General features: G+C 41.6%; 1 protein-coding gene across 4 annotated transcripts in view; it reads left to right on the forward strand.

The window, feature by feature from the left end:
• The window catches only part of ATXN7L1 (ataxin 7 like 1), a 122,993-nt gene that overhangs the window by 62,856 nt on the left and 47,221 nt on the right, over positions 1-12,916 (forward strand). The window contains exon 1 of one of the 4 annotated variants that reach the window (XM_085298087.1): positions 9,353-9,373. The exons of the other annotated variants lie outside the window; for them this stretch is intronic. The gene's annotated coding sequence lies outside the window, so the exon portion shown is untranslated. Of the gene's footprint in view, positions 1-9,352; positions 9,374-12,916 lie in introns of those variants that run through there. 4 annotated transcript variants of the gene reach the window in all.

Here is a 12,916-nt window from a genome sequence, read left to right on the forward strand (position 1 = left end):
GTGGGTTTAGAAATACTACGGAAATGGCRATCTAGCTTTGGATTTATCTTCAGGTGGAGACGGTATGGACATCTATATGCAAGCTAGCCATTCAGTATGTGCTTCATAGTAATTGAAAGCAAAAGGAATTTTAACAGAATTATACGGACATTTTAGCAGCTTATTCTAATGAACAGGTCAGCTTTTCCTCTTACAGCAGATTGTGTAGGGTTTTTTTTCTCTTATATTTTTACCCTAGATGGAAGAGAGTGGCTTCTTTACCTGCCCTGCAAGCATTTATTGGCATTTGCAGTGCCTCCCCCACACCAGAGGATGCAGCTGGCCACGCAGTGCCTGGCCCCATTAGTCATCATCGCCTTCTGTACTGCAGTGTGCAGGAAAGTAATTCTTTTAAAGCAGTTGTTCTTAGTTAAGTTTTTAAAGATTATTTCACCATATATCATTGCAGTAGTAACTTCTTGTAAGTGTGGACCAGGTCTTGGTTACTAAACACAAGTGGATTTTATGTGGAATAAAGATACTTTACAGATAAATCTCTGTTTATTTCCTTTAATTCARTCTCAATTTTTTTTTGCTGTTTGCCATTCAAACATAGATTCTGTTCAGATGTTAGGGGATCTTTTGAAAGCATATACTGAACTGTAAATATCCCAGTTTTTCGGGAACTGAACATACTTGACATTCAGCAACGTCTGCAGCTGGCTGTCTCATAAAAATAACTCGCATTCCTTGAAATAYTAGTTTGTACAAATGGCAAAAATGACTAAACAATTTTAAAATATAACCCGTACTGTTACATTAAAATATATTATGTATTATTCAAAATTAATCTAAATTAAAAGATTAATTGTAATGCTGTATAGTAGTGCTTTTAGTAATGTGTATTGTCCAGCAACAGTAAAATTCTCCTAGTTTTGTATCAGCTCATTTTTGTAACTTTCCTTGTACTCCACTTACTCTCACTACGTTATTGAAAGACTCCTGATTTKTGTTGCTTTACTGATCTGTCTTTCCCTAATGTTTGGAGTATTAATATAGTGTTGCAAGAAATACAATAGTAAATATTTATCATGCAAATGAATTATTGAACACTTTTTACACTGATTTTTTTCCTTTGACAGACAGTCAATKCTGCATTTATTCATTGCACACTTACTGGTTTCCAGGGAACTTTTAATGTAGTGAAATTTTTTTGGAACTCTCAAATTAATTAAAAATTGAACTTCTAGTTAACTAAGAAAATAAATAGTACAAATATATTTTCAGGTTTTTTATTTGAAAACTTGGGGACGAATTAAAATGCAGATATTTTTATTGTGAAATTTAGATGCTGGACCATTTTCAGCAATTATTTTCAGAATAAACTGTTCAGCCTTGACGATGAATTTTCATAGATTGCAAGAAAAAATCCCGGATGCGAGGCAGAGCTGCGGGAGGAGCCGCAGCGGCCGTTGGCCTGCTTGCAGGGTGCAGCTGAGCTCGTTGCCGGCGTGGACGGCTCACTGCGAGGACGGTTGCAGTCGTTGAAAGAATCTGTTCCAACAACAGCAACGGGACTTTCAGCAGCTTTCAAACTTTATCACCTGTGCGGGATTTTTTTTTGGCCGCTAGTGACACCAGTGCCCGTTTTACAGTGCTGTCGCTGTGCCACGTTGCGGTTCGATGGGCAACTGAACCGCGCTAGCGACCCGCTCCTGCCGAAGGAGGAGGCGCTGRCGGCTCTTCTCATCTCGCCCGTCCTCCCCCAGCGGTGCCCTCCTGCTCCTTGCTAGCGGTGGGTCCTGTAGGTCGTCTGATCCTTTGGTGAGACTAGTCAACTTGCTATTGAATAATAAGAGAAAACTATTCACATTGGTTACTTYTAAATTAAATATTAAGTTAAATATTTAATTATTAAATCAGTCTTAGCTGAACTACAGTCTTAAAAGCATATCTTTGGAAAAGGATATCAGATCATAAAGATGAAATATTTGCTGTCTGAATTCACCTGAGAGCAGTACTTTTCTGAGCTATGCCTGTTCTGGTTTGATTAATTCCTTAGGAGTTTGTAGCTACAGACTATAGATATTTCTAAGAATTAGCAAGAGCATGCTGGGTTTTTTCCCTCTGAAATGCACATTCATCTATCTATTCTCAAGAATTCAGAGCTCTAAACGGAGATGTGGTAGGAAGTAAGTCTTAAATGTGTTGACTAAGCATATTGACATTATCTAAAGGCAGAAGACATCTATAAGGGGCAAGTTCAGTACCTATAACACTCCCTATATACAGACTGAATAGAATTAAAATAAAATTTTAAGTGATAGAAATTGAGAATTAAATGCCGAAAAAGTGGTGGGAGGGATGACTTTTGCTGGACTGCATATCAGAATATTGACATTTGCATTTAGAAGGGAAGAGATAACACACTGAACACAAGTTTCTGCAAAAACTTTATGTGAATTTAGTTATAGATTGCATTTACTGTACACTATCTGAATAAATGTATTCAGTGACACTGAGCATGTTACAGTTTTCAAAGGCTGGAGATCAGAACAAAACAAAAAGAATTTTCTATGTTTGATGCAACTTTTTAACGTTTTTTAATCTTAGCATAAAAACTTTGTCAGACTTTTGGAGAAATGTTATCCATTATGCGAAAAAAAAAAAWWWTTGGAAGTCTGAGGTAGTAGCTGCAGCCCAAGTGCAAATGACTGGAAGAAAAGTATGATACGCAATTCAGGAACAGAAAAATGTAATAATRATACCTGTATTTGTCCCATGCATACACATGACTTTAAAGCATTKTATATTTTTTGAGTGTTCGTAAGTGTACTTTTGCAAGTTCAGTTAAATACACTCTGGGCTGTTCTTCCAAAGTCTTTATTGAGGTACATGTCGGCAAGCAGCTAAATACTGGTTTGACAGTTTTAATCAGTGTCTCTACAACTTACAGTACGTTTTTTGTTCTGTCAAAACATACATGCCCACAGAACACATGAATATACTGATGTGAATATAGTTTGAATCTAAGTCTCTAATTCTAATGTGAGATTAATTGAAAGAAAACATTTATTATTAGTCCTAGTTAAGTCAGTAAGAAATACCAATATTAACTTGTACTGTGGAATCTCAGTTTAAGGCTAAGAAATGTAACTTTGGGGTGCTTGTAAAGATTTATCCAGTATTGCACACATCAGGCAACCAATATGTTCTTGTTTACTGTAAGCATTTGACAGATATGTTTGAGGCCTTTTTCATCTAACCCTTAACACTACAATGTACAGAAGCAGCTGCTGCAGAGAAGGACCYGGGAGTGCTGGTGGATGACAGGTTGACCATGAGCCAGCAATGTGCCCTTGTGGCCAAGAARGCCAATGGTCTCCTGGGGTGCATTAGGAAGACTGTTGCCAGCAGGTTGAGGGAGGTGATCCTGCCCCTCTACTCAGCCCTGGGGAGGCCTCATCTYGAGTACTGTGTCCAGTTCTGGACTCCCCAGTGCAAGGGAGACATGGAGCTACTGAGGGACTCCAGCGTAGGGCTACGAAGATGATCAGAGGGCTGGAGCGTCTGCCCTGTGAGGAACGGCTGTGAGAGCTGGGTCTGTTTAGCCTGGGGAGGAGAAGACTGAGGGGGGATCTGATCAATGTGTACAAGTACCTGAAGGGAGGGTGTCAAGGGGACAGGGACAAACTCTTTTCAGTTGCCCCGTGTGACAGGACAAGAGGCAATGGGCAGAAATTAAAGCACAGCAAGTTCTGCCTGACCGTGAGGGGGAATTTCTTCCCTGTGAGAGTGACGGAGCCCTGGCACAGGTTGCCCAGAGAGGTGGTGGAGTCTCCTTCTCTGGAGATCTTCAARGCCCGCCTGGATGCAACCCTGTCTRACRTGCTCTAGGTGACCCTGTTGAGCAGGGAGGTTGGACTAGATGATCTCCAGAGGTCCCTTCCAACCTTACTGATTCTACGATTCTATGAATTTTATGATTCTAAGAAATGCTATTTTTGCGTRTTTGTACTTGTGCCTTAACTCTTTATGCATCATTTAACTTTAATCCTTTGCCTGTAAATATTCTTTAAAAATACTGAAAAGCTTTCCTAGCCTTAGAGCAGTGGGAAGAGGTTGTGTAAGAGAAGACCACATCTAATATTGAAGAGTTTGTTGTTTCTTTGAGCTTACTCKAGGAACTGTAGATATCAGTATTAGCAGAGGAATGTTCATTCCCCACAGGATTAGTTTCATCCATTTCCTTAGAAGCCTGCAGGCATGGTGCTCTACCCAGGGTGGGCCYGTGGACCTCCTCGGCACTGCTGAGACTGACAGACACCCTCATTTGTAAGCAATTGAGAACAAAGACGGTGGGTTTTATGCATTTGTGCAATAGGTAGTCCGGGGAGAATTTTTTTGATTGAGGCCCAGTGTTGCTTCTATAGTTTACTTGTAGGTATATTTTGGGAAGATAGTGTGATTGGCCCCTTGGTGCTTCCAGTTGCTTAGGTGATTTAGGTTGAAAGTTAATTTTATCTTTACTATACCTCTTTTTTTTTCTTTATTTTTAAGTAAGAGAAATTCATCTGTAAGGAAGCTGTAGGGATCGAAATTGAGAAAGAGAACTCTGTTGTAGTAGAGGTTGAATAGGCACCTTTTGAAAAAGATGATGTTTCTCCTAAGAAAGCAGATCCTAAGTTGTCTTCTCTTATGCTTTCTAGGTATTTGAAGCTGTTTTAGAAAGTCCCTTGAAAGCGTATTGACATCTAAATTGGCAACAGCTTCTTGGCCTGGATAAAGAATGAACTATATTTGGCATGCATCTTTTATCAGTGAGGATGGGGCAAGCGTCACGCGAGTAGAGCTGACTGGAATGGAGCAAAATCTCAGGCACGTGGACAAGGCAAGATCAAACAGAAAGAAAGGGGCTGGGTGTATGTCAGGCCTCCTAGGAGTTCTCCAAAATACCAGTATAATTTATTGCCTTAAGAGCGCAATGTTCGGCACTAAGGTACTCCCTCCTCAGTTAAACCTGTGTTCACCGCTTTTCTGCCATGTTCTCCCCAAGAGGACTAGAAGCCGGGGTGCCATTGCCTCTCTAGGGGAGCAGCTGCGAAAATTTGGGACTGCTGAGGCATCAGGCTGGTCTGTAGGGTAACAGACGCATACCTGAACATCGCTGAAGCACGGCTTGTTTGCAGAGCGCTCGTGCTTTCTCTCGGGATATTCCTGGTGGTTTGATTTATTTGTGAAGTTCTGTGATGCTTTAAGAATAGCAGAAGTATGTTGCAGGCCCCAAACACGCTTCGTAGGCTCCGTGTTTGAAAACACGTCAGACCCCGCGATTGGTCGGAGTTGTTGAGTCAGTGCTTTGAATTCATAGAAATCTGGGTCCGCGCTCCTGGTTTTCGCTCCCTATTGGCAGGTTTCCCCTGCGGTCTGCAGAAACGATCAGGCAGAGAGTTTCAGGAATGCTTTCGCTACAACCTCAGTACAGCCGCTGACTTTCCCAAACGCTCTGGCTCAGCCCTTAACAACCTCGACAGGATTTAAAACCCCTCTTCTGTCCTTCAGTGCTGAAATACCCTTGGCGGTGAAACATCAGAAACCTGATTTAGGCTTGGATTGAGATAAACGTACAATTTCTAAAACAAAACACCACATTTAATATGGCTGCTGTTGAAACACATGCTCTGCCATTTCCTTCCTTGTCAGGTTGATTTTTTTTTTTTTTTCCCCCTGGAGTCAGTTCTGTTGTTTTTGCCAGTGCTGGACTGCTGAAGCTGGAGCCTTGCTTCAATGTGGAAAAAACCCTGCGTGTTGACCTACCTAGCACGATGAGGAAACAAAATTAATTCTGGCAACTATTTTAGGCCCACACGGCTTTAGCAAGAAAACACGTATTTTCCCAGCAGATTGGGCTCTTGTTTCTGCATTTTTKAAGTTTTAGTCCCAGAACACATTCCAGAGCCGGCAGCCTCTTTCTGTACTAGATACACCTCCAAATAGCTTAAAATGAGGAAGCTGTCAGATAGTGATGGTGTCCATCAGGAAAAAGCTTAAATTTTTAAATTTGGGGCCTCCTATTGAAACTTCTGTAGGAATGTTCTTTGGATGCACAGCACAAAAAAGCTGCTATAAAGTGATGCTAGCGTATCTCCGTTCTTTTTTTTTCTTAATGGCAAAAAACCCAACTCCTTTAGTCCAAAATCAGCGACAGAGATCTATTAGATGTTTTCTTCTTAAAAACACCCTGATATCCTGACTTTTTCTGCCACGGGGGTCAAGCACGTTCATGTCCCTATACAGCCATGGGTGAATAGGCAGTCCCTGAACATTTTTACTAAGCAGTGCTATTACCAGAGCCACATTWATGGCCTCAGAAAAACAGATTACAAAGGAATTGCTTTTTGTCAGTCCTTATTTCTTAGTCACTTAATTAAAGCCCAGAAGATGASTAAAGAGAATGATCCTTAAAAAAAAAACTTTGATTTTCTGTGTTACAAAGAATTGTATTTTGAACTCGTATTGCGCAGTAAATAATTATTTTCTAGATTACTAGATCTCTAGAACTGTAGTCAGGAAGCTTTAGCTCCAGGACTCCCAATCTTTARAAAGAACGAGAACAGAACAAACTTCTTCCATGTGATGAGTGCAGGATTTCATCTGCTGAAGCACAGACTGCCTGTGTTAGTATGATATTGTGTAAAGAAAGCCACTTACAGAAAGTTAATTCCTTTATAAGGAAAATTACTATGGTCTTCAGCTCTACTAAAGCATTCCTTTTATATATAAAAAATATTACTGATGTTTTTGATAAATTCTCCTTTTTAGATTGAAAATGGAAGCACGTGGTTATAACTTCCTGAAACACTAGTCCAGGTGATACATTGATGGATCTCTTGAGATCCATCCAGGAGGCTGTCAGTTTTCAATATCCCAATATTCAATAACCAAAAGCTAACAGTAGCCTCACTTTTCAGATAAGGGATTTTTATTTTCATGTACCTAAGCATCATTTTTAATTTACTTTACTTTTGCTTAGTTTTTCACGTGATCAGTATGCTTTTCCCCCCAAGAAAACTCTGGTGCACTAGTTTGCTTTTATGTGAAAGTTAACCCTTCCTTAATGCAACCTTCTGTTATATTTTAAGTATTCAAAACTTGATGTGACTGGCAGGCTATTCAAGAATTGTGATTTGAACTTTGATTATCACATGTTCCCCTTGCAACAGCCTTGCTTTTGAAAGAGTTGTTGCAGGCCTCTACAGGATTATTTGGTACAGYGTGCTATTACAGTGCTCCAGAAGAATATATATACATATAGCTATTGTCAATATATAATATAACATCCTAGCCATAAAATGATGGCGTATGCAATGCAACTCTTACTTTCTTTCAACTCTGTTTCCCACAGCATTGGTTGAGCATTTTATGACCATACRTTTTTAAGTGTATTTTTTTCAATCCATTTTAAACTTTCTTTCTTATTTGTCTTATTATCTATTTACTTATTATTAATATTTACCTATTATTTCTGTACCTATTATTTATTTCTCTTCTACTTATTTCTCTATCCTATTTGTATTTTGTTTTATTGTTCCTTGGCTTGGGTGATTTTGCTTTCTGTGAGGGACGTGTCCCTGCAGTGAGTGCTCTCCTACCCTGAATTCCCTAAAGCAGTTGGGATTACTTTGCTTAGGGTAGGTTCATGCCCCAAGCACATAGAATCTGTTTTTCAGACTTAAAGCTCCACACAAAAACAAACCAACCAACCACATGTTATGCACCCTCACAGCAGGTATGTTGGCTGAATTTCTGGGCTGCGTTTCAGGTCCAGTGGGCCAAGATATCCTGAACCCAGTTCCAGGTCTGTCTTCTACCCTGTTTGCAGCTACTGCCAGAAGGCCCTGCAATGCCAGTTGAAGAGGTTACTTACCTTAACTAATCTTTGAGAGTGCTGCTTTGTATTTTCACACTCCCTATCCACTTTCTCTGTTCTTCCAAGGTCTCGGGCAGAGGATTGTGTGATTAAGAGAGAAACTGAGGGCAGCTGGGGCTGTTCCTCTCCTGCCCCGTCAGGATCCCCATGGAGTCAGGCAGGATGAGCAGGCAGTGAGCGTGGTACTCTAGAAAATGTCTTCAAGCTTAATTTCTGAGGCACAGTGCTCCATACATGGGTGCAAATACATGGAAGTTAAACCCTAAGGCATTTGTAAGCATCTTGTAACGTGAGCTTGTGTGTGTCAACGTATTTCATATTGGAAACAGATGAAAGAATAGATTTGCATTAAACTAGCATCCCATGCTAGTCCACTACAGACTGATATTTTTGGCTGTTTTGGGAACAGTACATGTTCAATTTCAATATTTCAATGAAATAACCACTCTGCTGCACTTGAAGCTCCATTGAAGGAGCAGGGAGACTGTATTTATTTATACACATCGATTGTGTCCTTCCCCTTTCATGAATCAAATTCTTCTGTCACCTTTTTAAATACAACTGAAACAAAAATTGCTTGTTGGCGTCATAATGGCATCATATGAGCATTAAATTTACTTCTGCTCAAAATGCTCAGAGTTTTGCCAAAAGAAGTATTTCCAGTTAATGGGGAACCTACATGYAGTAGCAGGGGGCAGCTGGATGAGGTTTGGCTGAGAGATGCTTTAGCGTGCAGAGCTCTGCTGCAGCAAAGCCCGACTTGTTTATGTAGCTCTTTAKTTCTGGTCGTGGTAGCAGAGCTATGATATCTGCGTGCTTGTAAATACTCTAGAAGAAAAGCAGTTGGTAAAGAACCTGATGTTTATGCAGCAGCTGACTGTAACAAGATCTTAATTCTGACTGGGCCCGCTTCTGTAGAAAATCAAAGATRAGAAGACCCTCAGAAGCTTAATTTTTTAATTCTTGGTTACTGTGCACTGTCCCGTGGAGTTTAGCAAATACGGCGGTCTCGGAGAGAAACTCGGGCAGCCTGCTGGAAATCGCTGCGTGCGTGCTGGTCYTGGCTCCGTGTGCCGGAGGCCTTGCTTTCGGCCAGTTTGCCTGGGCTGCAGCAGAGTTCGGCAAACGACATCTCCTAGGACGAATCGAGTGATAGCTGACTTTGTTATGAGGGGTTTGCATTCGCTTTGTCAGTTCCAAGCTTTTAAACCGCTTGGGATTTTCGCGGTTGTCGCTTTGAGCGTGGACATTTTGTTTGGTTTCGTTTTGTTTTTRAGAGAGGACCGGCGGCCCGCGGGGAGCATGCGTCACCGCGATGCGGCTCTTGTTTACTGGGCGCCGCTCCGCGTCGGCTCCGGAGAGGCGCGCACTGTGCTAGCGCGGGCCCAGGAGAGGGAGCTCACAGATCCCTTTTGGCGGCCCGGCGAGCCTCCGTGTCGGGAGCCGAGCTCCGCGAATTGAACCGTGAGTCCGCGCCGGGCCCGGCACGGCCGCGGCTCCCGTCCCGAACGGGCTCGGACTCTCTCAGCGGGGGAACCTGCGCCCGCAGATGAGCGGGAGGAGGCCAGTAAAGCCCCCTAAGAGGGGTCTGAGCGCGGTTCGCTCGAGGGCCTGCTCTTGTTTGCTGCTGGGCAGAAAGGCTGGTATTGCCAAAGCGGCGCAGGAGCCTGCGAGGCGCCAGGCCCGCGGCCRACGCGCGCCGCCGTGGCTGCAGCCGTGTGTCGCCTGGTGTCTGTCTAAGGACTGCCAGCAGCTCCTGCAGGCTTCGTTCAGACCGGCGGAGAATTTGAAGGTGTGAGGGGAGCTTTGCAGCTCCCACCCCACCCCAGGGCCTCCTGGCCTGCCTTGAGCTTYGTTCAGAAAGGCTCAGTGCAGAATCTTACTGAGGCGGCTGGAAGCCTCTTAAAACCCGCACAATGCTTTTAAGGATGTGAGAAAGTTAGAGGTAGATGTATGAAATATGAAAGAAAAAAACAGTAGTTCATTGCATTATGGTGGAAGCAATGAAGGACAAAGTAGACTTAGCGAGATTAGTTTAGACTCCAATCAGGAAGTACCACAATTGAAACTTTGGGCATAACCAGAACTTTGACCCTTGGTTTATCTACACAGATTTTTCTAACTATATCAGCATACTGTTGTGCAAATATTACAGTTCGTGTTGCCTAGAATCTTGGAATCTAAAACCTTTTGTGATTTTTTTTTTTTGACTGCACAAATTTATGCAGATTTCCCTGAAGAAACATATTTTAACTTGCTAGCAGTCAGACCATTTGTAATCCATATCACTGCCTATTCAGAAAGGTTGAAGAGAGAGGCAAGTATCTAGAAGCTTAAACTAGGCCTATATATACAAATAAATGACCGTAATTTCTTTCTTTTGCATAGAGCAGATTACTGCATGTTTTGTTTCATTCTGCAGCATAAATTTTGTATGTGACAGTTTGATACACAAAAGCTAGTGGGAGCTGTGTCTGATTACATTGGTAACAGGTAGTGTTTTAAAAAGACATAATGCATAGGTTTGGTTTGTTTATTTGTTTTATTATAACATGATAGGGGTACTAAAGCAGTTCAGAGTGTGCCACTGTAATGGGAAGTTGCTGACTGTTGAATTAGTAGTCATGCAGCTGTCAAATTTTTTTAATCTCTTACACAAATTCCATAGAGTTTTTTAAAAAGAACAAGGGAATCACTTAGCATTTACTTTGGGAAGCTAAGATACAATTCTTGTTTAAAGGGAAAAAAAGTGAATACTTTCATGATATTGAGTTATTCTCTAAATATATCTGATTTCTTTCAGTTTGGAGTCCTTCAAGAGAGGAGGATTACCTGCAAGCTTTAAGGGCTATATAGGATCAGGTTTAATGTCAGCATTACTGCTTTATCTCCGCTATGCCGTACTATGCAGCTGAATTACTTTCTGTGTGCATGGATTACAGCCTGCCTTTATTTGTACTAAGGAGCTTAGTAGGAGGAAAAAGTTCTGCATTTGCATCACATCATTTTTAAATGGTTAAATGGAAGTGCCACTAGAAATCCTTAATAGAGGTTTCGGGAAAGGTGGAGGAGATGGGACTATTTGTTTACCTGAAACCAGTGTCAGCTGATGGAAGGTGGTATCTGTCTGAATCCAGGAGGAACTATGGCTGTTCAGTGAGCTCTGATTTCTGTAAAGCTGTTGTTCTGAGATATCTGACCAGTGCTGCTTTTGTATTTTAATTAAAATACAAAACCAACATAGAATATTTTTAATGGGTTTAAAGCTGGCTATACAGCATACAAAGGGGAAAACAAGTCCTGCACAAAAGTAGTCCACATCATTACAGTATTTAGTAACAGTAACCAGGGAAGGGGGGGGGGGGAATGTAAGATTTGTGGCTAACAAATTAGCATAAAATGATTTAAAAGGTAGAGATCCTTGATAAAGGATGAATCTGGATTGCTTATTAAAATGGGTTCAGTAAGGCTATTTCAATGTACAGAATCCATGGGAGCGCATCTCTGGAGAGGCAGTACGGGCAATACCTACAGGATGAAACAACCTATTCTAGGAAGCAAGGTTATGTTGTATAACTTGCCTGCTGCCTGTCCCTACCCAGTAATGCTGCCATGTGTTAATATAAGGCCGAAGCCAAAGACGAACCTGGATCGTTTCAAAAGTGAAGCAGAGAAGAAGCAGGAATTGCATCTCTGTTCGATACGCATGTGACGTGCAAGGCCCAGTTCCAGCCTCCTCCATTCACTTCATGGCCTTCAGGCCACAAAATCTGCAGTGCCCTTTAATAAGTGCCGCCTCTGGAGCTCACTGAAAGTGTCTCGCAGTCCATTGCTGATCATGTTACTGGTATGGCAATCTTCTGGAGTCAGTAGTGGAGCAGAAGGTTTTTTTTAAGTATAGTCTGCGACTATGTGCTAGACTGATACCCAGACAAGTTACCTGCAAGTTGCAGATGGAAATTTGCTGTGGCAGACATCTACCTGCAGGAGAAATACCTGGTGTGTATTTTCTCAAACTTTACAACTTAAACTTCCAGCAGGCTAGTGATGTGGTACAGGGCTTCAGTTCTTAGGTTTTGCACTTGGGGTCATTCACAGTTGGATGGGGTTTGGCTGGGGGGGATGGGGGAGCAGGGGAGTGGGGGCATAACCGCTGTTACAGTAAATGAGAGTGAAAGCTTTCAAACTTCATGTTCATATGAATTGTCAAATGTTTAACAAAGTCTTTTGTTCCCAGTTGTTTATTAATAATTGAGCCCTTTCCTTCTTAGTGTTTATGATACTCCCATCATTAGTAAGTATTCCAAGAAAAACATCAAACACAAGACCTGTAAATACTGTACAGCAGATATTTTCCATTTTTGTTGTCTGAATGTTATACCATCCAATATATGTTAGTCTCTAATAACAAGAATAAATTTCCTGTCCTAAAATAAAACAGCAACAAACCTTTTGTAACTTCCACTACCATCACCTGTTAGGCAATCTGAAGTCTAGAAGAAACAATAACAACTAAAACTGCCAGAATTCTCTGATAAATAATATGATGGTGAATTTTGGTTTTGAACTATTGTTTTTTCTTGAATTACTTGTTTTTCAGACCTAAACTTGGAAACTGGAGGAGAGAAGGAAAGGATGTAGGGAGAAGGAGAGGAGGGGTAATGAGGTGGTAGCTTTAGGCTCTGCAGGTCTCTCCAAGTGCTATAATGACGTTCTGCTGGGATGGATAACACTGTCTCTCTTCTTTCTCCTATACTCCATGACTCTGCTTCTTGTAATCATTTGAGACTACTTACCTGGTTCTGTGCTACACATTGTGGCTCCAGTGTAGATAAATCTTTTTCTTTGCCTAGTACGTAGATACAGCAGGCAACCCCCAGCAGTGACAGCTTAGGCATGGTTACTTTTGGTTCATTTGCTAGCCATTGCTGGTTAAATCTGCTGAACCGTCTAGCTACCAATTGGCAGACTCAGCAATAAGCTTTAGAAAAAACTTGCTCTGTGATC

This window comes from Rhea americana, unplaced genomic scaffold (assembly GCF_003343005.1).
Source record: "Rhea americana isolate MKP2758 unplaced genomic scaffold, rheAme1 scaffold_1, whole genome shotgun sequence".
Taxonomy (NCBI): Eukaryota; Metazoa; Chordata; class Aves; order Rheiformes; family Rheidae; genus Rhea; species Rhea americana.